The sequence below is a fragment of the Cupressus sempervirens genome, chromosome 9 (genome assembly GCF_028749045.1).
Source record: "Cupressus sempervirens isolate cs-2001-9-10 chromosome 9, ASM2874904v1, whole genome shotgun sequence".
NCBI classification, from domain to species: domain Eukaryota; kingdom Viridiplantae; phylum Streptophyta; class Pinopsida; order Cupressales; family Cupressaceae; genus Cupressus; species Cupressus sempervirens.
In genome coordinates, this window is record NC_143126.1 from 347,836,156 (window position 1) to 347,856,702 (window position 20,547).

Sequence of the window (20,547 nt, forward strand, 5' to 3'; positions counted from 1 at the left end):
TCAGAATTTTAATGGCTATCATTTCTATCTTCTCAAAGGCTTTGTTTGGTGAATAGGTGATTTTTCTGTGTCTAGTATGTGCCATGATCAATTCTTCCCAAATTTGCAATGACTTCTCTCTACCATCTTGAATACGATTGTTTAGTTTTGAATTAGGGAAAAATCTATCTAAGTTGTGCTTAAGCTATAAAAGCATATTTTGTAACCCTTCTAAGGGTCTGGTAGATTCTTCTCTATTTTCCTTGGCATGTTTTGCATGCACATTGTAAATTCATTTTTCCTCTGAGCTATTCATGATATTATCCCTTGTCTCTTTCAACCATTGATGTATTGTGCAAGATACATTTTTATCTCTTCAATGTATTGTGGATGTCTTTAATTTATATGATTGTATCTCTTTTGACTTATGAATAATATATAAGTGAACTCTCTTCTTCCTTGTGTTATTCATTTGGTTGGCTGATCTATATGGGATTAATAGATTAAACAAGTCTAAATTTGTATATCTTTTGGTTTCATAATAGTTAACTATGTATGTATGGGTAGAGATAGGACTGAACACTCTATTTTGGTGCATCACCTCCTTAGAATAGATTAGGTAGCTTTCTTTCATGTATTTCTTCTCCCTTTTTCTCTCCAAGTGTAGTTTAGGTGCATCCTAATAGCAAAGGAAGTTGGCCTTCTTTGAAGACTCAACCTCATAGTTCAAGTCCCACAACTTGGAGGTTGTTTCTATGTTTCACAAGGTTTCCCTTAGGTAAAAATTTTGGACAAGGGTGCAAGCTTTTGTGACAATAATCACTTCATAAGAGTGAATATTTTTGGGTTGTTAGTCTCAGGTGGATTTTTCCTTTATAGGGTTTTCATGTTAATTTTGTTGCTATCAAATGTGTGAATGTTGTTATGTTTCAAGTTGATTTTCATGATATTTATTTTTACTACAAATCAATAAATGATCAGTAATAACTAGGTAATAAAATAGTTATATTATTGATAGCCAGTAATAATAAAAACAATGAATGAATACTTTGGAATAAAATTATTATGAGTGTTAATTGTGAAGTTGAATGAGATTATTGGGTTGTTTATTTTGATATTAATGATTTTTTATTAATAATAAAGTGTTTGAAGGGTTTATATGATAATTGAACATAACTAATTCAATCTTCCTCCCACCCCTCTCAGTTATCTAATAATTGGTATCAAAGCATAGTGCATGGAGAAATAAGCTTAAAGAAACTTGAGACAAAGAACTGAAGATGTATAAGAGAGAAGTACCAAAGATAGACTTGGAGTATTTGTCATCATGGCAAGAAAAAATGAGGTTACGCATATCTCGAATTGGGGATAATATTACTCACTAGTTGAAAAATGAATATATTGCAACTATTGCTCCTTGTTTATGGAATGCATGATAGAGAAGAGGAGTCACAATAGCTTAATGATTGAGATTGTATTTGTACTTAATGATGTTGATTTTGATGATATTAAGAGCTGAACAAATGATAAATATATGTGAGACAAATTAACACTTCTATATGGTGGAGATCCTAATGTACAAAGAGCTAAAGTTGAAAGTTTTAGAGGCAAGAATGATGGCATGAGAATGAAATAAGGTAAGAATTTTGTGTAGTATGTGAACTAAATCAAAGAATTTATGAGTGTAATCAGAGCTGCTAGAGGTATTATTATTGATAGTGAAATTGTAAGTAACATTCTTAGAACCTTCTTCCTATTTATGCTATAAAAATTTCTGCAATTCAAGAAGTGAGAGCTATGCTTGGTAATTTTTTGACACTTGATAGTTTATTTTTGTCTAATTGACTATATTTGAGCTGAGAAATTAGGATAATAATATGGTTACACTTGGAAATTATGTTAAGTCTTCACTAACAATTGGAAGTTCATGAAAAGAGAAGAGAAGTAATGAAGAATGTGAGTTTGAATCTAAATATGATCCTAATGAACTTGAAGCATTGATTGCAAGAAGGTTGTCAAGAGGTAATGGTAAATTCAAAGGTAAACCACCCCTCATCTATTTCAAATGCAATAAAGTTGGTCATTTTGCTACTAAGTGTCCTAATAGATGTAAGAGTGATAGAAATATCATGAAATATTACAAGTACAAGAAGAACAGGGAGTACAAGGACAAATGGAAGAAATCATGCTACATTATTAAAGAAGAGTAGACTGAGTCTAGTACTAGTGAAGAAAAGGAAGTAGTTGAGATGGTATATGTCACTATCAAGGAAGATCCCAATAGAGAAAGGTATGAAAGTGAAACTACCCTTATCTCACATGTTAGCAAAAATGATTCATGGATAATAGATAGTGGATTCTCACATCACATGACTGGTGACTTAAGTAAGTTTGAGAAATTTGAAGAAATTGATGATAATGGAATTAATAAGTTAGGTAATAGTGTTCCATGCCCAGTAGAAGGAAGAGGATCACTAATTTTGAACTATAAGATCAGATGTGATGATGCTCACTTGATAAAAGGACTAAAATATAATCTTTTGAGTGTTGATCAGTTGAACAATTTAGGCCACAAAGTGGAATTTCAAAATAGAAAAGTCAAGATTTATGATGATGTAGGAAATATAATTATAATTGGGATACAAAAAGATAACTTATTTTATCTTGATCCTACTTTTTAGATATTTTCTTTTTTGTAAAAACTTAAGATGTATGCTTTTGGCATAAAAGGTTGTGTTAGGGAAACTTTGAGAACATGGTGAAGGTTAGTAGAAAGAAAAGAGTTAGAAGCTTAGCAAATCCATAAAAACCTAAGAATGTTATGTGTAAAGAATGTCATCTTGATATGATAAAAAAATGAAGCTTTTCAAGAAAGATACACATTTGTAATGATGTTTTAGAACTTGTGCATACTAACTTATGTGAACTTATTCGTATGAAAAGTTATTATGGTGACATATATTTCATCTGATTTCTTGATGATTATTCTAGACTGTTGACTGTCATGTTTATGAAGTTGAAATCACATGCTTTTCATATGTTCAAATGGTATAAGGTTAGAGTTGAGGAAGAAACTAGTAAATCATTGAAAAGTTTAAGATCTAATAGAGGTGATGAGTTTATGTCTATCAAATTCACTAAATTTTGTGCTGAGAATGGTATTAAAAGACAATTGTTTGCACCAAGAACACCACTAAAAAATAGAATTGTTGAGAGAAGAAATATATCAATTTTGGATTGTACAAGGAAATTGATGATTAAAAAAGGTGCTGCACAAATAAAATGGAGAGAATATGTTAGTAATTCTATTTATACTCTCAACTAGGTTTAGTTGAAGAAGGAACAAACAAAACACCCTATGAACTTTGGTATGGTCATACATCTAATGTATGATATTTCTAAAAAAATTGAAGCAGATGTTACAGTCATAAGGATGCAAGAAATGGTAAATTTGACTTAAAAGGAGATGAAGGTATATTCCTTTGATATTCATCTAAGAGAAAAGATTATAAGTATTTGAACAAAGCTACTAACAAAATGGTAGAAAGTGAAAATGTGAGGATTGATGAGTTTGTATATAAGAATAATTTGGAAAGGAAGAAGGAACATGCAAATTACAAAATTTTTCTATATGCATATAAAGAAGCACTAGGCACACTACCTAAGTTAAAACCAAGAGCTACTGAGCATCATACAGTATTACCTGAGTCATAAAGTGCTTTACCTAAGCACCAGATAGTACAACCTGAGACAGAGGTTGGACCCCTACCACATGAATCAAATGCTAAAAATCTGAGAACTAAACCTATATTGGAAAAATATATGAAAAATAACTATTCACCTAAACAAATTATTGGAGATAGAAGTTCTTGAGTACAGATAAGAAGTAAGTTAAGAGACAATACTTATTTGATAGCTAATTTTGAACCTAAAACGGTTAAGGATGCATTGGATAATGGGAATTGGATAAGTGCTATGAATGAAGAAATTGATCAAATGTAGAAGAACAACACATGGACATTAGTTGTGAGGAAGATGATAAACATAATAGAGACAAAGATAGGCTGGATGTGGATAAAGCCAAGGACAACACTATGGAGCAGGATTTGACGAACGCCCAGGATCATAAGACAGAAGAGCAACAAGAGTGCGCCAAAGCTGCCCAGACCATGCTCGAGATGGAGAAGTAGTCTGCTAGGTTGGGTCTCTATCCTTTGGTTTTTGTTTCTCCTGGCTTTGGCTTTTTGTCTGGTCTCTATTTTTCTGGTTGGTTCTCTGGCCTTTTTAGTGGGCAGTTGTTTCGGGCTGGGCCTTTGGGCTTATTTTCAGCCGTAAGGCTTATGTTTTGGCTGGGCATTTTTTCGCTTATTTTCAGCCTTTCTTGTTGTTAAACTTATGGGTTTCAGGACCCCTTAAAACCTGTTTACCTTATCAAAAACACATGGACATTAGTTGTGAGGCCTTGCCCTAACACATAATAGTATAGTTGATACATTATCATTTTGATACTCATGACTTGATATGTTAAGACTTTGTTGGATACACTGGATATTATTATATTATTTTATGATGTTTGATGTTTTACTTTTACATGTTTAATTATGTTATTTAATGTTTTATGAACATGTATACTTATGATGTAGTATAACAAGTGAATGCAAAATTAGGACTATGATTAACACTCTGATTATGTATTTTTTTAGTGGTTAAGTATATGAACATAAATGAGTTAAATAGTTAATTAATTGAAAAATTTATGTTTTGAGTTATGTGATTATCCTAATGAGTTATATATATATATATATATATACATATATGTATATCTATATATATGTACATATATATATATATATATATATACATATATGTATATATATATATATATATATACATATATGTATATATATATATGTATATATATATATATGTATATGTATATATATATATATGTATATGTATATATATGTATACATATATATGTATATATATATATACACATATATATGTATATATATATATATATATACATATATACATATATATGTATACATATATATACATATACATATATATATATATATATACACACATATATATATATATATATACATATATATGTATATATACATATATATATATATACATATATATATATACATATATATATATATATATATATATATATATATATATATATATATATATATAATGAGTGTGTACAATGAGCTACTGATGTGTACAATGAGTGTGTAGGATATTTTAAGTGGAAAACCTAATGGAGAATCAAAACAGAACCCTATATGTAATTTGTGAAAATCATGGTTGAATCTAATGAAAGATGTAGACCCCATTGTTTTGTATTTATTTTGTATCATAAATTGAATGTGTGTATCATTCTGTAATCATTAAGTGTTAATGTTTTGTAAGAATGATTTTATAGTGCCACTTGACACTTGTGGTTCATATATTCATTTCAACATGATAAGTAGGAGTAACCAAGTAACCTAAAGATCTCAGTGGGACTAGGTTAGTCACCTTTTTACTAATCAATTAGTAATCAAGATCAATTATCCTGATTAGGATTAGTGATAAATTTTCATTTTGAGGGTTGTTATAAAGTCCAAATATTTTAATCCTTTTGATAGGTCAGTAAAGAGTCCTAGAGGCCAACAATTATGAAAAAAAAGTACCTAGGGGGTATATGTATGGGTTGGGATCATTTTCCACCCTCTATCCATTTTTATTTATTTTTGTGGTCACCCAAATATCTCATTTTTGCTTTATTGCGAAAATTGAAATTTCACCATGAGTTGGATATGTTAAAATCCACCTTGAGGTTATCTTTAATGATAGGATTAAGTTAGAAGACTCTAGAAGCATTTAGGAAAGTGGGGGAGTTATTGCATTTTGTAGGTGGTTGAGTTGGGATCCTATTCAAAGGCAAATTTGAGAGAGGAAGAGTGTTCACCAACCTCTAGTTTTAGAAAGAAATTTAGGATTAAAGGAGAAGGAAGGGAAGCTCTTATCAATTCTTAGTTTCCATCACCTTATTGTGAAGGTGGGAACCCTTTAAGCTCATGTGTCCATTCTGTCTTTCTTTCTTAAGTAGTTTTCTTTTACATATGTGCGTTCATGTGTTTGATGAACATTTTTGGGAGGGATTGTAATGGGTTACTTTATATATTTTTTCTTCATATTTTATATTTGATTTTCAAAGGGATTATATGGGTTGTATTGGCATTACTCACCTCCAAATAGGGCATAAATGGCCATGTATGGGAGGAGGTCTTTAGTTGGACTCTGACAATGTAGAGTCTCTCCTCAGGACAAGGAGAGGGAGAGAGTAGGGTGTTATGGGACCCTACTTGTTAGTACAAACTATGTTCTGAGTTTTAGAATTTGAGAAATGAAAGAATGAAAGTTCTTGTAATTATAGCCTTGAAAAGGCACCTGTTATGGTGTTGTGACCAACATCTCCTACTAGAAAAATCAACCTTCTTCTTAGTCTGGTTTAATGAAAAACCTATTGTGCAAACTTGGATGGGAGTAAATGTTGTTTTTGTCTTCATGTTAAATTGTTTGTCTCTTAGTCAATTTCATTCTCCTCATGGTTACTTTGATATGTTGCAAATTTTTGTAATGGCTACCTTGTTGTGGAGCAAAGTAGGAAATTTAGAGTTGGTTTTAAATTCAAATTTGTTGGGAGATTTCTACCCAGGATAAAGATTCTATTTTAAAAATGTTATTGATAAACTTACCTTTGAAATGATTATGATTTTGGGTTTTCTTTCCTTGATCTATCCCAAGGGAGTCCTTGAATCAGATGAATAAAAAAAATGAAGTTCTTTCAATTCATATGTTTTTTCTCGTGTGATTAAATTTATATGCATATGTTATTGAAAAATAAAGGTGATGATGTTTAACCCTTTGTGACATTTTTAAAGTTCAAATTGTATTCATGGATTAAATTATAATTTGAGGAAATAATGATAAATAGAGTTAGGAAAAATTGATCCCAAATTATGTTAAGAAATTTCAATTATTTAAATGTTAGATTATCTTGCACTTTCCTATTATGAGGAAGCATTATAATATTGTTCGAACACTCAAACAAAATATTTAATCTCTATGATATAATTCAATTTAAAAAATATATATGTTCCCCTTACAATGTAAATATAATTTGAATCTAACACCTTAAAAGAAAATTAGACCAAAAAAATATATAAGGGACTTAGAAAAAAAATATTAATTACCTTGTCATGCAATTATAATTTGCATTCAAAACCTATACTTAGAAAAAAAATGGACTTGAGAAAAAAATTTGCATCCTAAGAGTAAAAACACTCTATATTTTGTATGGAAAAAAAAATCCCCTTGGAATAGAGAATATTCTCTAAAGATTCTTTTTCTTTAAATCTATTTTAGTTTTTAAACTAATAACTTTTATATGCATTGCTTAAAAACAAATAAAAAAAGAAATAAAATATCTAAAACAAATATCAAAAAGACCACCAACTAAAATTTAATCTATAACTTCTTCAAATATCTCCCTCTATGCGTACAACCATCTCATTCATTGAGGGAATTAATGAGGTGCTGACCAACTTGGGCAGCATAGTAAATGGGAAGAGGCAACATCTTTATTGGTGGATGGGCTACCATTTAAACCAAGCCTCATCACCTTTTTTTAGCGCCAGCTTCATGTCTCACATGGGCGTGGGTCATCTCATATGGGAGTGGGTTAGGATAGAGTAAGAAAGGTTAGTATTAGATAGTTATGTTATTTTTCTTTTAAAAAAGTTTTAGTTAGTTATTAGTTAATGGTAAGTTAGAAAGTGTAGGTTATTAATTAGTTTTAGTGTGTAGTGGTAAGTGTTAAGTAATTTTATTGTTTTACTATAATATTATAGTGAAAGTTTTAAATTAAAATGTTTAAATTAGATTTTAGTATAATTTAATTACTATATTAGTAAATTTAAAGTAAAAGAAAATTAGTTATTATTTTGCTTTAATAAGTTAGTTTTATTTTAAGTATTTTAAATTTCTATAATGAAAGTTAGTTATTATTTTAAATATTGATATTATATTATTAAAGAGTGTAAAGTTTTGTCATTAAAAGTTAGTTGTTTTATTACTTGTTTTATATGGTTTAAGTATATGTTAGTTAATTTATTTAATTTTAAATAATTAGATAAATTAGTTTATGATAAGAGTTTAAATTAAACTTTAAACGTTAAGTAAATAATTGGATTAAATTAGTATGATGTAATGTTAGACACTATCAGTGTTCTAAATAGTCCTTTAGTGTTAATAGTTTTAATAGATTTAAATGTTTTGTTGATTTATGCATGGAATATTAAAAGGTAAATAAAAATAATATATATTTTTAGATTAATTTATTTTAACTAAAATATATATTACTTTGTCATGAAGGATCAATTTATATTAGTAATGTTTAGGATGTAATGGACAACATTAATTTTATTAATATTATTAACTAGTGAAATTTAAGATCAACCTTAAAAGGATGAGTTAGTTCGCAAGATAGCTAGTGGGGGTTGTTAGACTAGGGTCTATTATAAAAACAAATAAATATCAAATTATATCAAAACCCTATTGTGTAATGTAAGTCATAGTTGCCTTTTTTCAACATAGTAATTTTATGAAACTTAAAAAAAAATTGTGTGTATTTTTGCCCTATACTTTGGGCATGACATTTTGGTATCAGAGCCTATGTTTCGACACTAGGAACCTAAAAGCATTATGCTTCAACTTATTCTAAACTTTAAATTTTTTAGGATGCCCCCTATCACACAAAGCAACCAATGAGGTAGAGGTCATAGGGTGAGGGATGGAAAAGTGGAATAGGAGGATGGACCTCCACTACCACCACCACCGAACCTGAATTAGAATATTTTGGATGCCCTTTAGAAACTGATTGGAGTAGTCTAGTAGAGGCTACCACCCATAGTTTAGCCAAAGAAATAGATTCCCAAAGAGGAAGCATAGGGACTCAGAGGAGGCAGGGCTAGTGGCAGAAAGAGGAGTAAGAGTCCCCCTCTGAGGAAGGTTGAGGGATAGGGTGAGCATGAGGATGAATCAATACATCATGGAGGACCACTACTTGATAGACCTCCTAGACAGGTAGGAGATGAGATCAGGGAGTTGATACAACTCCAACCACCATTGTTTACTAGCTCCACTAACATATTAGTAGTAGAGGCCTAGTTATAGAGTTTGTAGTGGTGTTTTGGATTATGTCCTCATGGGAGTAATTTGAAGGCATGTCTAGCAATCCATCAGTTGAGGGGAGATACCTACAATTGGTGGCATCAAGAGGAAACTATAGGAGAAGTGAAGAAGGATACCCTCACATGGGAGACATTCTTGGTTAAATTTTTAGAGAGGCACCTATCCAAGCACTTCAAATAGAAGAAGATAGAGGAATTTCATTCTCTACATTAGAGGGGCCTTATAGTAGCTCAATATGAGAGCAAGTTTCTCTAGCTCCTTCCTTATGTTGTATACGAAGGATGAGAAATTGCAATTACATCACTTCATTATGGGCCTAAATTTCTCACTCCAGGGTGTAATCTAATTTTCCTTCCCTACCACCTTCAAATATGTAATTGAGACAACATTAGTTGCTGAGGATACTTGGGGAAGATAGGAGTCATAGGATCAGTTTAAGAACTAAAAATCTACCCAACAGAAACCCCCTTGGAAAGGGAATCAGAACTATACAGTAGGGTCCTCTAAGGACCAATAGTCTCAGCAATAAAACCATAGCAACAATAGCAAAAAAAACCCTCACGGTGTTATCAGGGCTCTAAGCCCAAGCAATGGTAGTCATAGAGTCCCAAATAGGATCATAATGTATAGGCCCCATAGTCATAGTCAATAAAGACTCAACAATCTTCTAGGGGTGGATATAGTGGATTTAGTAGATCAGGAGGCCCACCGTAGTTTAGATCATAGGATGTATAGTCTTATACCCAAGGACCATGCTACATTGTGGTGGCATGGGTCATATAGCTAGAGAGTGTCTATAGGGACAGTTATCTAGTGGTCAGAGAGCAGCTATTTTAGAGCTGATAGTTGGTGATATGGGTAGATCCCATAAAGTTTTTGTAGAAAGTGGAAACTACCAAGTTGAGCATTAGGCCATAGTTATCAAGGCCATAGGTATAATATAGGGTAGTATGGTTACTATTTTATTTGATTCCAAAGCTACTAACTCTTTATATCTCCATATGTAGTGGAGCATTGTGGGCTAGTAGCAGTTAGAAAGGATGTCAGTTGGGAAGTAGAGTTAACCTCAGAAGCCAGAGTGTAAGTTAGTTTCATGGTGCATAATTGCTAGATTTATATTGGAGACATGACCATGATGTCTAATCTATGCATTACCCCTCTAGGTTCTTATGATGTTGTCCTTGGCATGGATTAGCTTTATGCCCACAATGCCAAGATGGATTGTCGACAAAAGAGGGTAGAATGTGTGGATGAATATGGGACCTCTAGAGTGATCTTCAAAGTTAAGAGACTAGTATCCCTTCGTATGATTTTCACTGTGTAGCTTAGACGGTGAATGTAAAAGGGATTTCAGTTATTCACTATCACCATTAGTGATAGAGATGAAGATTCGAAGGGAGAACCATCCCTTGAGGATTTCCCAATCCCATAGGAGTTTGTAGTTGTTTTTCCCTCAGAGCTCCCTAGTATACCTCCACCTAGAGAAGTGGATTTTCACATAGATCTTATGCCAGGAGTGGAGCTAGTATCAAGAGCACCGTACAGGATGACTACTCATGAGCTCAATGAACTAAAGACTCAGTTGGAGGAATTCTTAGAGAAGGGGCATATTTGACCCAGTGTGTCACCTTGGGGTGCACCAATGATCTTCATAAAAAAGGATGGATCACTTAGGTTGTGTATTGATTATCGACAGTTGAATAAAGTAACCATCAAGAACCAATACTCACTTCTAAGGAATGATGATCTCTTCAATCAATTATAGGGTGCTTGAGTATTTTCAAAGATTTATTTGAAGTCAATTTATCATTAGTTGAGGATTGTGGATAGTTATATCCCTAAGACTACATTCCATATGAGGTATGGTCACTATGAGTTCACTGTAGTACCATTTGGCCCCATGAATGCTCTAGTTGTATTCATGAGCCTCATGAATGGAGTATTTTGTACCTTTTTGGATAATTTTGTATCCATATTCCTTGATGATATTCTAATTTATTCTCATTATGAGAAGGAGCATGAAGAGCACACAAGACAAGTGTTGCAGAAATTGAGAGAAAATTAGTTGTATGGCAGCTTTTCGAAGTGTGCATTCTATAGACCTGAGATACATTATTTGGGTCATGTTATATTAGGCAATATAGTCTTAGTAGACCCATCAAATATTAGGGCCATCATGGATTGGCCAACACCCCTAGTGTCACTGAAGTGAGAAGCTTTGTCAGACTAGCATGATATTATTAGTGTTTTATTGTGGAATTTTGTAGATTGGCACACCTAATCACATCTCTTCAAAAGAAGGGGAAGACGTATGAGTGGACAAAGAAGTGTGATAGAGCTTTTCAAGAGCTCAAGAACACCCTTAAGAGTGATTCTTACAGTGCCAGATCCTTCTATAGATTTTGTGGTGTGCACAAATACATCTTTAGATGGTATAGGGGCAATCCTTATGCAAGATGTCTAACTTATTTCTTTTGAGTCTAGAAAATTGAAGACTCATAAAATCAATTAACCTACTCATGACCTAGAGCTTGTAGTAGTAGTTCATGCTCTAGTGAGGTGGTGAAACTCCCTTCTGGGTCATAGATTTGAACTTCATAATGACCAATAGAGCTTGCAATATATATTTACTTAGCCAAACCTTAATGCTAGACAAAGAAGGTGGATGGAGTTCTTTTGTGAGTATGATTTAGATGTTCATTACATCAAGGGAAAGAAGAATTTGGTTGCATATGCCTTAAGTAGAAGGTGCCATGAGCTTTCATCTATGAATACTTGCACTGACTTGAGAGAATAAATCCTATGATATTTGCTAGCACCTGAGAGAGGCATAAGATAGGCAGAAAAAGTATGCTAATGCAAAGAGGATAGATTGAGAGTATCAGGTTGGTGATAGAGTCTTCTTGAGGGTATGAGTACACAAGGGTCTGATTTGATTTAGGAAGGGCTCTAAGTTGGCACCTTGATTTGTTGGACCATTTGAGATCCTAGAGAAGATAAGATCAGTTGCATACCATCTAGCTTTGCCACCTAGCCTATCATGCATCCATGATGTGTTTCACATTTCAATACTTAGGGGATACATTTATGATGAGTCTCACATTATAGATTGGAATGCCTTGTAGGTGGAGTTGAACAAGTAGTTAGTATCGAAACCTATCTGTATTATTTCCTGATGGACCCTAACTCTTCGAGGCCCAGAGCTAGAATAGGTTAGGGTCTAGTGGAATTTTTATGATGAGGTCACAACTTCATGGGAGGATGCAACACGGATGCAATCTTAGTACCCATATCTTTTTGATGAACTCTAGGAGAAAGTTCATGCCTAGTGGGGGAGGATGTGAGGCCTCACCCCAATCCATCATTGCATAGTTCATACAATATTATTTTGATACTCATGACTTTATATATCGAGACTTTGTTGGATACACTGGACATTATTATATTATTTTATGTTGTGTGATGTTGTTCTTTCAAATGTTTAAATATGTTATTTAATATTTATACTGATGATGTAGTATAGAAAGTGAATGTAGAATTAGCACTATGATTAACACTTTGATTATGCAATTTTTTAGTGGTTAAATATATGAACAAAAATGAGTTAAATAGTTAATTAATTTAAAAAATTATGTTTTCAGTTATGTGATTATCCTGATGAGTCTTATATATATATGCATGTAATTTTCTTGAGCTACTAATGTGTGCAATGAGTGCAGGATACTTTAGCCAAGAAATCTAATGGAGAATTAGAACTAAACCCTATGTATAGTTTGTGAAAACCAAGGTGGAATCTAATGAAAGATGTAGACCCTATTGTTTCATATTACTTTTGTATTGTAAATTAAATGCATGTATCATTTTGTAATCATTAAGTGTTAATGTTTTGTATCAATGATTTTATAGTGTCACTTGACACTCGTGGTTCATATATGCATTTCAACATGATAAGTAGGAGTAACTGAGTAACTTGAAGACCTAAGTGGTACTAGGCTAGTGACCTTTTACTAATCAGTTAGTAATCAAGATTAATTACCCTAATCATGATTACTGATTCATTTGCATTTTGAGGGTTGTTATAAAGTTTAAATATTTCAAGCATTTTGATAGGTCCCTAAATAGTCTTAGAGGCCAAAAATTATGAAGCAATTACCTAGGGAGTATATGTATAGGTTGGGGGCATTTTCCACCCCTCTAGCCCCTTTTGTTGGCTTTTGTGGTCACCCAAATATCCCATTTTTTCTTTATTGCAAAAATTGAAATTTCACCATGAGTTGAATAAGTTAAACTCCACCTTGAAGTTAGCCTTAATTATAAGATTGAGTTGGAAGACTCTAGAAGCCTTTAGGCAAGTGGGAGAGTTATTACATTTTGTAGGTGGTTGAGTTGGGATCCTATTTAGAGGTAGATTTGAGAGAGAAAAATTGTTCACCCAACCTCTAGTTTTAGAGAGCAATTTAGGATTGAAGGAGAAGGAACAGAAGCTCTTCTCAAAATTTAGTTGCCATCACCTTATTATGAAGGTAGGACCCTTCAAGCTCATGTGTTCATGTTGTGTTTCTTTCTTAAGTAGTTTTCTTTTGCATATGTATGTTCATGTGTTTGATTAACATGTTTGGGAGGGATTGTAATAGGTTTCTTTATATGTTTTTCCTTTGTATTTTACATTTGATTTTCAAAGAGATTGTATAGGTTGTATTGGCATTACTCACCCTTGGATAGGACATAAGTGGCCATGTATGGGAGGAGGTCTTTAGTTGGACTCATGTAGTGCAAAGTCTGTCCTCGGGATGAGGAGAGGGAGAGAGTAGGGTGTTATGGGCCCCTACTCATTAGCACAAACCATGTTTTGAGTTTTGGATTTTGAGAAATGGAAGAACAGATCTTATTGTGATTATAGCCCTGAAAGGGCACCTATTTTGGTGTTGTGACCGATGTCTCCGATTGGAAAAAATCCACCTTCACCCTAGTCTAGTTCAATGATGAACCTATTGTTCAAACCTGGATGGGAGTAAATGTTGCTTTTATCTTCATGTGAAATTGTTTGTCTCTTGATAAATTTTATTCTCCCCATGGTTACCTTGATATGTTGCAAATTTTAGTAATGGCTACCCTATTATGGAGCCAAGAAAGAAATTCATAGTTGTTTTTAAATTCAAATGTGTTGGGAGATTTCTCCTCAGGATTAAGATCCTATTGTAAAAATGTTATTGATAAACTTACCTTTGAAATGATTATGATCTCAGGTTCTCTTTCCTAGTTCTTTCTTGAGGGAGTCCTTGAATCAAATGACTAAAAAAATGGAGTTATTTTTGTTCATATGTTTTTTCTCATGTGATTAAATTTATATGCATATGTTATTGAAAAATAAAGGTGATAATGTTTTTCCTTTTTGTGACATTTTTTAAGTTCAAATTGTATTCATGGATTGAATCATAATTTGAGGATATAATAATAATTGGAGTTAGGTAAAATTGATCCCAAATTATGTTAAGAAAATTTGATTACTCAAATGTTAGATTATCTTGCATTTTCCTATTATTAGGAAGCATTATAATATTATTTGAACACTCAAACAAAATATTTAATCTCTATGTTATAATTCAATTAAAAAATATATAAGTTCCTCTTACTATGTAAATTTAATTGAAATCCAACACCTTAAAAAAAATTAGACCAAAAATATATATATAAAGGACTTAGAAAAGAAAATATTAATTCCCTTTTCATGCAATTATAATTTACATTCAAAACCTATACCTAAAAAAAAATGGACTTGAGAAATTTTTTTGCATCCTAAGAGTAAAAACTCTTTGTATTTTGTATGGGGAAAAAAATAAATCTCCTTGGAATAGAGAATATTATTTGAAGATTCTTTTTTAAAAATCCATTTTAATTTTAGAAAATATCTAAAACAAATATCAAAAAGATTTTATATACATTGCTTAAAAATAAATAAATAAAGAAAATATCTAAAACAAATATAAAAAAGACCACCAACTAAACTTTAAACTATAACTTCTTCAAATATCTCCCTCCATGTGTACAACCATCTCATTTATTGAGGGAATTAATGAGGTGTTGACCAACTTGGGTGGCATAGTAAATGAGAAGAGGCAACATCTTTATTGGTGGATGAGCCACCATTTAAACCAAGCCTCATCCCCTTTTTTTAGCACCAAGCTCACGTCTCACATGGGAGTGGGTTAGGATAAGAGTTAGAAAGGTTAGTATTAGATAGTTATGTTATTTTAAAAAAAGAATGTTTTAGTTAGTAGTTGAATGATAAGTTAGAATATCTCCCTCCATGTGTACAACCATCTCATTTATTGAGGGAATTAATGAGGTGTTGACCAACTTGGGTGGCATAGTAAATGAGAAGAGGCAACATCTTTATTGGTGGATGAGCCACCATTTAAACCAAGCCTCATCCCCTTTTTTTAGCACCAAGCTCACGTCTCACATGGGAGTGGGTTAGGATAAGAGTTAGAAAGGTTAGTATTAGATAGTTATGTTATTTTAAAAAAAGAATGTTTTAGTTAGTAGTTGAATGATAAGTTAGAAAGTGTAGGTTATTAATTAGTTTTATTGTGTAATGGTAAGTGTTAAGTAATTTTATTATTTTGCTATAAAATTATAGTGAAAGTTTTAAATTAAAATGTTTAAATTAGATTTTAGTATAATTTAATTACTATGTTAATAAATTTAATGTAAAAGAAAATTTGTTATTATTTTCTTTTAATAAGTTAGTTTTATTTAATTATTTTAAATTAGTATAGTTAAAGTTAGTTATTATTTTAAATATTAATATTATATTATTAAGGAGTGTAAAGTTTTGTCATTAAAAGTTAGTTGTTTTATATAGTTTAAGGATATGTTAGTTAATTTATTTAATTTTAAATAATTCGATAAATTAGTTTATGATAAGAGTTTAAATTAAACTTTAAATGTTACGTAAATAATTGGATTAAATTAGTATGTTTTAATATTAGACAATGTTAGTGTTTTAAATGGTCCCTTAGTATTATTAGTTTTAATAGATTTAAATGTTTTCTCAATATGTGTATGGAATATTGAAAGGTAAATAAAAATAATATATAGTTTTAGATTAATTTAATTTAACTAAAGTACGTATTATTTTTTCATGAAGGGTCAATTTATATTAGTAATGTTTAGGATGTAATGGACAACATTAATTTTATTAATATTATTAACTAGTGGAATTTAAGATTGACCTTAAAAGGATGAGTTAGTTCTCAATATAGCTAGTGGGGGTTGTTAGATTCTAGGGTCTATTATAAAAATAAATTAATATTGAATTATATCAAAACCCTATTGTGTCATGTAAGTCATAGTCAACCTTTATCAATATAATCATTTTATGAAACTTAAGAAATAAAAAAAAATTGTGTTTTTTCCATGTAGTTTGGGCATGACATTAGTATCAAGACCTACATACAAGAATGTGATAGGAACAAAATAGATTTACATAAACAAGTTGAATAAAAATGGAGAAGTGGTGACAAACAAGGAAATACTAGTTTGCAAAGGTTATGCTCAACAAGAGGGAATGGACTATGGCAAGACTTTGCACCTATGGAAAGATTTGAAGGAGTATATGAGTTGTTATGTTGTCATTGATGTCAAGTCTTAGTTGATCAGACATAATGCTAATTTAGTAGAGTTCCATATTATTTGATTGATGAAGAGGATTTAAAGAAAGTATGTTGATGTTAGAGTTGATAAGTATGGTATTTAATGGGCACTTAAATGATTTGTACAGTGATAATGTAATGTTTCTTTAATTGTTCTATAATCATGTAATATTATAATATAATGAGCTATACAAGCTACATCGAGTGACAAAGTGAAAGAAGGGAAAGAGTGTTCACCAAGTGTACATAGTTGTCATCGAGGAGTTGACAAGCTAAAGATAAATTTTAGTATTAACCAAGTAAGTTTAGTTTTGATCAAGTGATGTTTTACACAAGTGAAATGTTATATTCACCAAGTAACAATAAGAAGAAATTTTTTGTAAAGATGGAATATTAGACCAAATTTTAGTGGAAAAGGAGCGAGTCAAAGTTTGTTACAAGATCTATGGTTGGAAAAATGCTATGAAGATATGATGATGGAGATTGAATAAGGATAAAGATAAGCACAAAGTTCTTTCAAAGTTCTATTTTATAAGTGACTACATGAAATGAACCTAAGCTTGATGATTGTGGTTAAGTGGAAAAATTTGAAAGAATTTGGAAGTAGAGAGAAGATCAAAGTAGAGCTAAGACAAAGTGAAAGTGAGGAGTGAATTAGCTAGTAAAGAGATTAGAGGAATGAGATTAGAAAGAGACCTAATATAATAGATATTTGAACAAGAAAGCTAGTGCAAAACCTAATAGATCAACTTGTATTGTTAATTTATTACTATTGTAGCAGATAATATTTCTTAATCGAGTGGACCTAAAAAAGTCTATGAAATCCTACATGTTAACATTGATTAGTGGTTTTTATAAGTCCTTTAGAGCATGCCACTCTTTAGACAAGATTAGTGGTCTAGATCTTTAATGTGAATCCTCTAATCAGATCACATTAATAATATGTATGTAAATCTTTAACAAGGTTGGTTCCTAATAGAGCTCACTTCAAAAGAGTGAATATTTTTGGATTGTTGGTCCCAGGTGTTTTACTTTTACATGGTTTCCATGATAAAAATATTTGTGTCAAATGTGTGAATATAGTTAGTTTTCTAGTTGATTCTCATGATATTTATTTTTATTGCATCTCAATAAATGATCTATAACAACTAGGTAGTAGAATAGTTATATTATTGATAGTCGGTAATAACTAAAATAGTGAATGAATGGTTTGGAGTAAAATGATTATAAGTGCTAATAGCAAAGTTGAATGAGATTATTGAGGGGTTAGTTTTTATGTTAATTAAGTTTTATTGGTAGTAAAGTTTTTGAGGGAACTGTAGGATGACTGAACATAATTTATTCACCCCTCCCCTCTTAGTTATTTAACAATTGTTGTATTTGAAAAATGCATACCTTGAATAGGTAGTGCAAATACATTTGCAGTGATGCCAAGAAAAACAACAGGTATGAATGGTGGTGTTGAAGATAAAAAAAAGGAAGATAAAGGAGAATAGAAAATAAGAGAAAAATAAACTAGGGAAGAAAATCATGCTAAAAAATTACCTCCAATAGAGATTCTTGAAGATACAACAAGATAAGAAACACAAGAAAAGAAACTAGTCAAGGAGACTAAGCATGAACACATGTGAGATGACATGCCATCATCTCAAAAAGAAAGGACTCATACAAAAAAATGTACCATCTAGAACACCATTTAAAGGATAGAGGAGTGTCAATAAACCAAAGAAATTTAAAGACAAGTGGAAGAGAGATTGAAAGGAATTTGGTAGAAAAAAGAAGAGTAGGGGGAGATAAGATTCCCCATTATTGGTAGAGTCATCAGCATCTAAGGATGAAGGATAACTTTATGACGTTGATGTAGAAGAAGCAATAGAAGTGAAATAACTCTTTGAGAGAGTGGAAGAGATATTTAAGTGTGTTAGTCATATAAACATAAAAAGAGTTTTAAAAGTATGGAAGATTAACAAAGAGATATAAATTAATGAAATTAAACAACAAAATGTATGAAAGGGAAACTACACTGGTGAAGGCCCCAAAAATATTCAAGAAACTCACACTAGAAGCCTCGTATACTAAAAAATTTGATTTGATAAGCTAGGTCAAAGTTTTCTTTGATATCTTATATGATAGAGTAAGAAAGGTAACATAGATACTAGAGTAACAAGCTCCAGTATCAAACTTGGGCAAGAAAAATGCTTCGTTCAAGACAAGAAAGGGGATCTAACAGTGTTAAAGGATGAGATGTTAGAAGAACTAAAAGGTATAACCCCCATATATATAAATTTGAGCACATCACACACTTTAATAGATGATCTAGAGAAATGGAAAGAGAAATATCGTCAAGAGCTTGATAAGTAGTACAAGCCTAAGATCCACTCATTGAATCTACCTCAAATCACATAGAAAAAATCTAGGATACCATGTACCTAGTACATCAACTATGAGAAAAATAGGAGAAGATAGAAATAGAAATGATGGAACTTCAACATTTTATATCTCCATTGTCTAGGATTATCGGTGAACATCTCAAGGATACAAATGCACAAATATCTAAGAAACCTATAGAGACATAAGATGCAATTAGTAGGAAATTAGCATAAATCTAAGGAGTGTTACATTGGCTCTCACTCACTTCAAAGAACCTTGGGATACTTTATTGAATACATCAAGGGAATGATACAAAGATATATTTGAAAAGATGTAATCTCTAGAACCTTGGACTTAGAGAAGAAGCAACATATCAAGGGGTGTATAGTTGATAACACTTTATACCATGTGTCATTGATGAAAAAGGGGGAGATTAGATCCTATAGCAGAAGATATTGTATGAGTGGATATGATAAAAGAGGGAGATAACTCAAATAAAGAGTAAGATAATCAACTACAAGGGAAGAGAGCCCAAAAGGGGGAGTGATCAACAAAGATAACATAGGAAGAGATGACTACAAGAAGAAGAAATACCACAGTGAGGGAAAGATATAAAAGTAAAATGAATTATAAAATGACATAATGGGAGCATACATGATGGGGAAACCTATAAATAATAAGAAAAATTCATATAGAAGGAATGTTGCAAATTATGTAGAACAATGACCTAAAATAAATGTCTAAGGCCATAGACAAATAGAAAAGAGATGGATAAGTGTAAACCTATACAGTAATATAAGTCTTGTCAACTTTTAAATTTATTTCGAATTATAGATGTTTTTTTATCAATGCCAAATGGTGATATTATTGAACTAAACTACACTAGCATGGTTGACTATGGAAAATAATAAGCAATAAATGCAGTCATTAAGTAAGTTTTGATGTGTTGTCATTTATTAGCAACTAATTAATAAGAGGACTAAAGAATTACAAGTAAGTGAAACACCTAGTAGAATGGCATACTAGTCTTGACAAAGGAGAATATGTTAATCCTATGATAGGAAACTAAATGTGGAAGTTTGATAGTTGCAGCCTAGTCACCATTTATGTGACAAAACTAGGAGAAAGTCTAAAAGTGAAATGACATGTACACAAAGAAGTGACATAACTGATATAAGGATACAAGAACATAAGTCTAGATGTAGACTGGTAACCAGACAAGTAGGTATAGATGTATAGCAAACTACATATAGTTAGTCACATGTATTTATGACTATGCTTGCTATGC